This window comes from Gymnoscopelus braueri (assembly GCF_963280865.1).
Source record: "Gymnoscopelus braueri genome assembly, chromosome: 19".
Taxonomy (NCBI): Eukaryota; Metazoa; Chordata; class Actinopteri; order Myctophiformes; family Myctophidae; genus Gymnoscopelus; species Gymnoscopelus braueri.
The window spans coordinates 30,384,937-30,391,012 of record NC_137621.1 but is presented as its reverse complement, the minus strand read 5'-3'; positions in this window follow the sequence as shown (position 1 = coordinate 30,391,012).

Genomic DNA, 6,076 nt, shown 5'->3' with positions numbered 1-6,076 from the left:
CACCATGTTGTAGAGTAAAAGTAGTATAGCTGTAAAACTAAACCAATTGGTTTCCTAATTAAAGGAAGTACAGTTGTTTATGAACCAACGGACAGGTCAGTGGCCATAATTATATAGCTCTGGTTATTTAGTCTGTACCACAGTAAGCAGTAACTCATTTAACCCCATTATTAATGCACTTGTCTTATACTGATGGTATATCAGTATAGCTGATCACTACTTAGTTAAATACTAGTGCGACGTCAACCCAATTATCTCCTTTGCATTGGAGATTGCAGGCAGGGTATCACTTTTACTGTACAGTATGAGAGAGATGCATTAAGCCAGAGTAAATGTACAGTACTATTTATTGAAATGTTATTTATTTTAACTCTTAGCAGTGGTTAAGGCTTCCCACCCCGCCTCAGATCGTGGATGTATGGTCCTGTGTCCCTGGCATTAATATTAAAAGTTTAACAGGAGTTGCTTTAAGGTGACCCTTTATAACAATCATGTAAAGCTTTGTGGGGGACACACACCTACCTGTGCCTACTGACTGATTTATACTTGGTTGCGTGTGGTGTTGTGCACCAAAACTAGCAGATCAACAAGCTCCCAAGCGCGATGTGTTGTGCGCTTGTAGATTGTTTGTTTTCATGCACGATACCCGCGCGCAAATATGTATAACTCAGGCTTACCGTGTTGCTAAGGGGGAATGTTAACACTGAATGAGTGAATTACAAGTCACAATTACTTTAGCTTTACTCCTTTACGGAGATTGCTTAGAGACTGACCCCATCGACGTACTGTAACATGTTTCTCAATCCTCTTCTTACAGTAGTGGTAGGCCTAAAGAACACAGGCACATTTATTATGAAACACTAATTTATTATTAATGTCTATAGACACAGATGTGTCTCAGCGTGTGCCTTGGCACTTTGGGCAGCTTTTGGGTTCACTGCGGTATGTTTGTAATTAGAACAAAAGGGAGCCAAAAACTAATAGACTTAGCATTAATTTGTGCCAGTTTGTTAAGACAACCCTTTTCACCTTGATGTAACAGTATTGTTTTTGCCAAAAAAAAGTGAGTGTCGCAAAGGGTTTGTAAATCAAATCTCCATTTGAGCAAGAGTTTACTTGAATAATGAGTATTTACTATTTGTGATGATGAAAAGGGAAACTTTTGAGCAAAGCCAACTTTAACTGTCGTGTGATATTTATAAAGGACCAATGACTAATTTTCCGATAACATATTGGAAGAAATGTGAATTTAAAATTGCAAGGAAATAGTCATGTCATGCAATGTCAATATTAAGTATTCCACATGTAGGCTATGTCATACCAAATTATGTTCCATGCCTCTGAAGTGAAGGAGAACGTGTTTTGTTTTTATCCATTCACCTTGCGCCAGAGAATGTCTTTTATACAAAAACGACAAAGTAGCTCTAGTATTGTTTTGAGAACCACTTACACTATTTATTTCATGTTCCTTACTCAAAACACCCTTCTTGCCACTCCTCTGCTTGTATGATACTGTAATATAGCTCCCAAGCTTCCAATACTACGCTTTTGCATGCTCCAAAGAGAAAAGATTGGGGGGAAACCCTCATCAGAACAATCTTCTGCGATAAAACGACATGCCCGGTCCCATCAACCTCCATTTAACTTGCGAAGATTTGTGCTGTGAAAGTGATTTCTTCAACATATTGCATGTGCATTTTAATTGCAATATGCTGGTATTATTTGACCCCCCCTTTTTTTCTTCCCCTTTCCGCAAAGTCTAAAAAAACCTCAGTTTTCTAGTCTCCTCTCCCCATCTGATCATGAACACTAGTTAAAAGCGTTTCAAAACTGTGTGTTGACTAGAATGTCGCTTAAACGCGACTGCCTGTATATTTTCATCAGTGCATTTGGCTGAAGACCATCTTGCATACATAATGCATACAGTTATCATATGCAGAGAAGACTTTTGTTTTTGTTGCGTTTTTAAGAACATGTATTGTAGGAGACTACAGTATACCTGGGATGAGAGCCACAGTATGATATGGCTGCACATATAGATAAGAACAATGCAGTTATTTTGATTGATATTGAACTTGTGAGTATTGAACTTTCTAATATAGTTATGCTCTAGTATCTTAACTAGGCACTATTGCACTGTAGACATGAAGCGCTCTGGATTGTTCGGCTCACGTGGATCATGCAGGTACCTACACCAATCTCCCCGAGCAGATATGATGACTCATCCTGAGGTCAGACAGTGTTCAGTCAGTCAGCCGCCTTAATGTTTCTTCTGTCCCCCTCTGTGCGTAGCGAGGGATGACTGAGCCTTGTCTGTCTGTGCTGGAGATCATTCCAGTGTTTGGCCAGCTGAGCCCTTCGGTCAACTGTCCCTTGTCCTTGGAATGGCATGTGTGGTCTGTCGCTATGGCTGCCTATGGCTACATTTGAAATCAAGGCAGGATTTTGCTGTTGACGCTTTCAGAATCAATAGCATTGCTCATTTGTGATCGCTAAGGCTATACTGGAGAGTGCTCGCTGAGAATTCAATGATTTAAGAGCCAAATGGTGGGAAACAAGAGCACAGTGTCAAGGAGTGTGATGACTGATTCTTTAATACAGGTGCTTGCTAATTTCCATATATTGCCAACGATCAATCTTTGAATTCATCCTCTTTGATTGATATATTTTAAGCTTACAACTTTCAAGGTATTTCAAGCTTACAACCTTCCGAACACAGTTGCTCAGACCTTTCAATATATACCTGTAAATGTTTAAAGTATTTATTTAAACAGAATCACTATTGTAAACCATAACTTATTTGCTAAAAAGCTTCGGTTAAAGTGAGAAACGGACACTTAGACAGTGCTGTTTTAAGAAAGGATAATCGAGTTTCCTCTCTTTGTTTTTAATCTTTATTATGATTATTGCACAAAGTGGTGTGTAATTGTAGTGTTACCTTACCAATCAGATGACTATTTTGTCACTTTTTTGAGTGGCTTGCTGATGGCAAGGGCATCATACACAGCTTGCCAGTATCTCTAATGTGCGTCTAATTCAGTGGTTCTCAACTGGTTTCACAATTGCACTCACATTTTGTGTTAACCATGAAGTAAATTAAGGACCGAATATATTAATGAAATAATACAATATTCCTCTGTTAAACTTGTTGTGCCCTGTCAGAACATCTTCCGTCCAGGTTTTGGGTCCTGGCCCACCATTTGAGAAACACTGGTCTAACCCGATCTCCATGGTTGCAGGTACCCACAAGTTAACGCAGCAAGGCAATGCTGTTGAACAAATAGTCGAGGTGGAACTAATCAAAGTTTTGGAGTGTACTGTCACACTTCTCCCATGTCATGATATTGGAATACTTGTTTATAAATAATACTGAGAACAATTATTTGATAATAATTTGATCAAATTTGATCATTTTCCCAACCACCGGTATGACTTCAACTGTTGAATGTTTATTTATTTTTATCTTATTAATAATTATTTTTGTTTCTGAATGGTTGATATTGTTTGTGTGTAATGCAATGTATGTTAGTTATGGTTTTGAAATGTAACTGTACAGTCACAAGGAAAGAATGTATAAGTGGAAGTTTTGCATTGTACATAACTGTAATTATTTATGTTTATTCTATCATTTGTATCATATCAATGCCTTGTACAGTGTTTCTTTCTGTTGGTTTAAAATTATTTTGTATTTTATTTTTATAAACTGGTTATAAATAAAATACTCATTCGGCATGCAGACACAACTTGTTCAAGCATTTTATGCGTTGACCACAAAGTGAAAGTTATAGTTAAAGTGTATTATTCTTAATTACTATGGCGATGCCCGTTGGGAATGCGCGCCCCGTTGTTCTCAGGATTGTGTGATTTGGTTCCAGATTTTCTTTGCATGGGAGGCGATGAAATGGTCCCTCCTATAAAGTTTAGGAAGCCATGGGGTTGAGAAGAGCAGAGCAGGGAGAAACGCTTTGGACATTAGATTAGTTTCAATAGCCAGCCATGGACACTAAAATGGCTTGGTTTCATTCTTGAGGGTTATATTTCAAACATTATAGCCCAATCAGACCAATATACTAGTGGACATACCTCTGAAAGGCCATATATGCCATAAAAAGCATATTTGGTTTTCCTCCTGCCAAAAAGTGATTGCAGCGCATTTCTGCCTCAATGACTTGGTTTCTTTCTTCAGTGTTATGTTTCAAAAATTATAGCCCAATCAGACCGATATAAGAATGGACATACCTCTAAAATGCATTATATGCCATGCATTATTACTCCTGCCAAAAAGTGATGGCAGCTCCTACCTGTTCACTGAGTATTTTCTGCCTCAATGACTTGGTTTCTTTCTTCAGTGTTATATTTCAAACATTATTGCCCAATCAGACATATAACGGTGGACATCCTTATATTAAAATTGGCTAAAAGTGGGCGGGCGGACCACAGCCACGTCACTCTGACTCAGACATAACCATAAACAAACCAGATACGCCCATATATAGGCAGGACCACGGCCAGATCAATATGACTCAGACATATAACCATAAACAAAACTGATACGCCCATATATAGGCATGTCACTATGACTCAGACATAACCATAAACAAATCCGATATGGCCATATATAGACATATATGGAGATCCAGTTGTCCAAAGCCACAGTTCCAATATACCCATATACGGTCATGTGCATATATGGGACCGACCGACTTCAAACTCGGTGCGTGCATTGGCAAGGACTCAAGGGAGTGCGGTGCCCGCCGTCAAGTAGTTCGGATATGCGGTTGTCCAGAACCGCCGATCTGACCGATATGTCCATATATAGGTGTATATATAGATATCCAGGTGTCCAGAACCACCGATCCAACCGATATGCCTATATATGGGCATGCCAATATATGAGCAGGTTCTTTCAGGGTGAGGGAAGTTGTGAGCTCTTCTTATGAGAGTCTTTCCATAAACTGCTGCTGGACAACTGTTTTTAGACTGGGAATACATGTGGAGAAGTTCATCTAAATGTCACTTACACTTACAATAACCTTTTCACAATAGCTGGAATCCTCTGAGGGCAAAGCAGACAAACTGTGGCAGTGTATTTTGGTAACACTAATAACACTACAGAACTGATAAAACCCCATTTGGTTGGTTTAGTTACATGTAACAGGACCCTCTGGATCATATACTATATGTGCAAATGTACCCTTACGGGTTGAGTTAAATGAACATTCAGGTTTTTACCTTGTACTCAGTTTATTCACTATAGTCACCACAGGTAATTATAATACACAATACAATAACACAATAATTATCACCGGTAATAATAATATATAATACAATAAACAATAAAACTATGAATAAGCACAGGTAATAACAACAATATATGATACAATAAAACAATATAATATATACAGTTACAGTAATAATAATACATTCAGTGTCAGTGTCAATTATGTCTCTACTGTGGTCCACCAACCTGTTCCATGATGAGACATGCCAGTAAGTGCAATGTGCAAAGGTGTATGGGCCTGTTGCAGAGTCTCTTCTGTACAGCAGTCATTAAAGGCCACAAAGCCCAAGACCACTCAGGACTTGTCCCAAGCCTCACCCACATCCCCGGCTGGGTCTTTGCATGCGATTGGTCAGCCATGTCCATAGCATGCTTCCAGAACGTTTCAGACCTGGAGAGCTGGACTGGCTGTCGTCTGGCCTGTGCTGCCCCCATCCTCACCTCTCCTGTGTTTGGACGGTGCTGGTGTTTTAGGCAGGTGAGCGTCCCCTTCAGGTGTGTCGTCCTCTCCTGGATCACCTCCCTGATGGTCTTAACCCACATCTGTTTGGCCTCCTTACTCGGCGCCTTAACAGTCCTGTGAGAGGTGGGGGTCCTTCCTGCCCACAGACAAAACTTACAGGGGTCCTGTCCAATTTGCTCTGTCACCCCTAACTTCGATGTCAGTACCTTGTATTTGTACTCGTATTTGGTTCATCTCCTTGCTGAAGACCAGTGAGTTTTCAAACAAGAACAGGTGGTAGTTGTGACCCTTCCGACTGAGAGACATGTGACCCTATGCATGAAAGGCTTGGG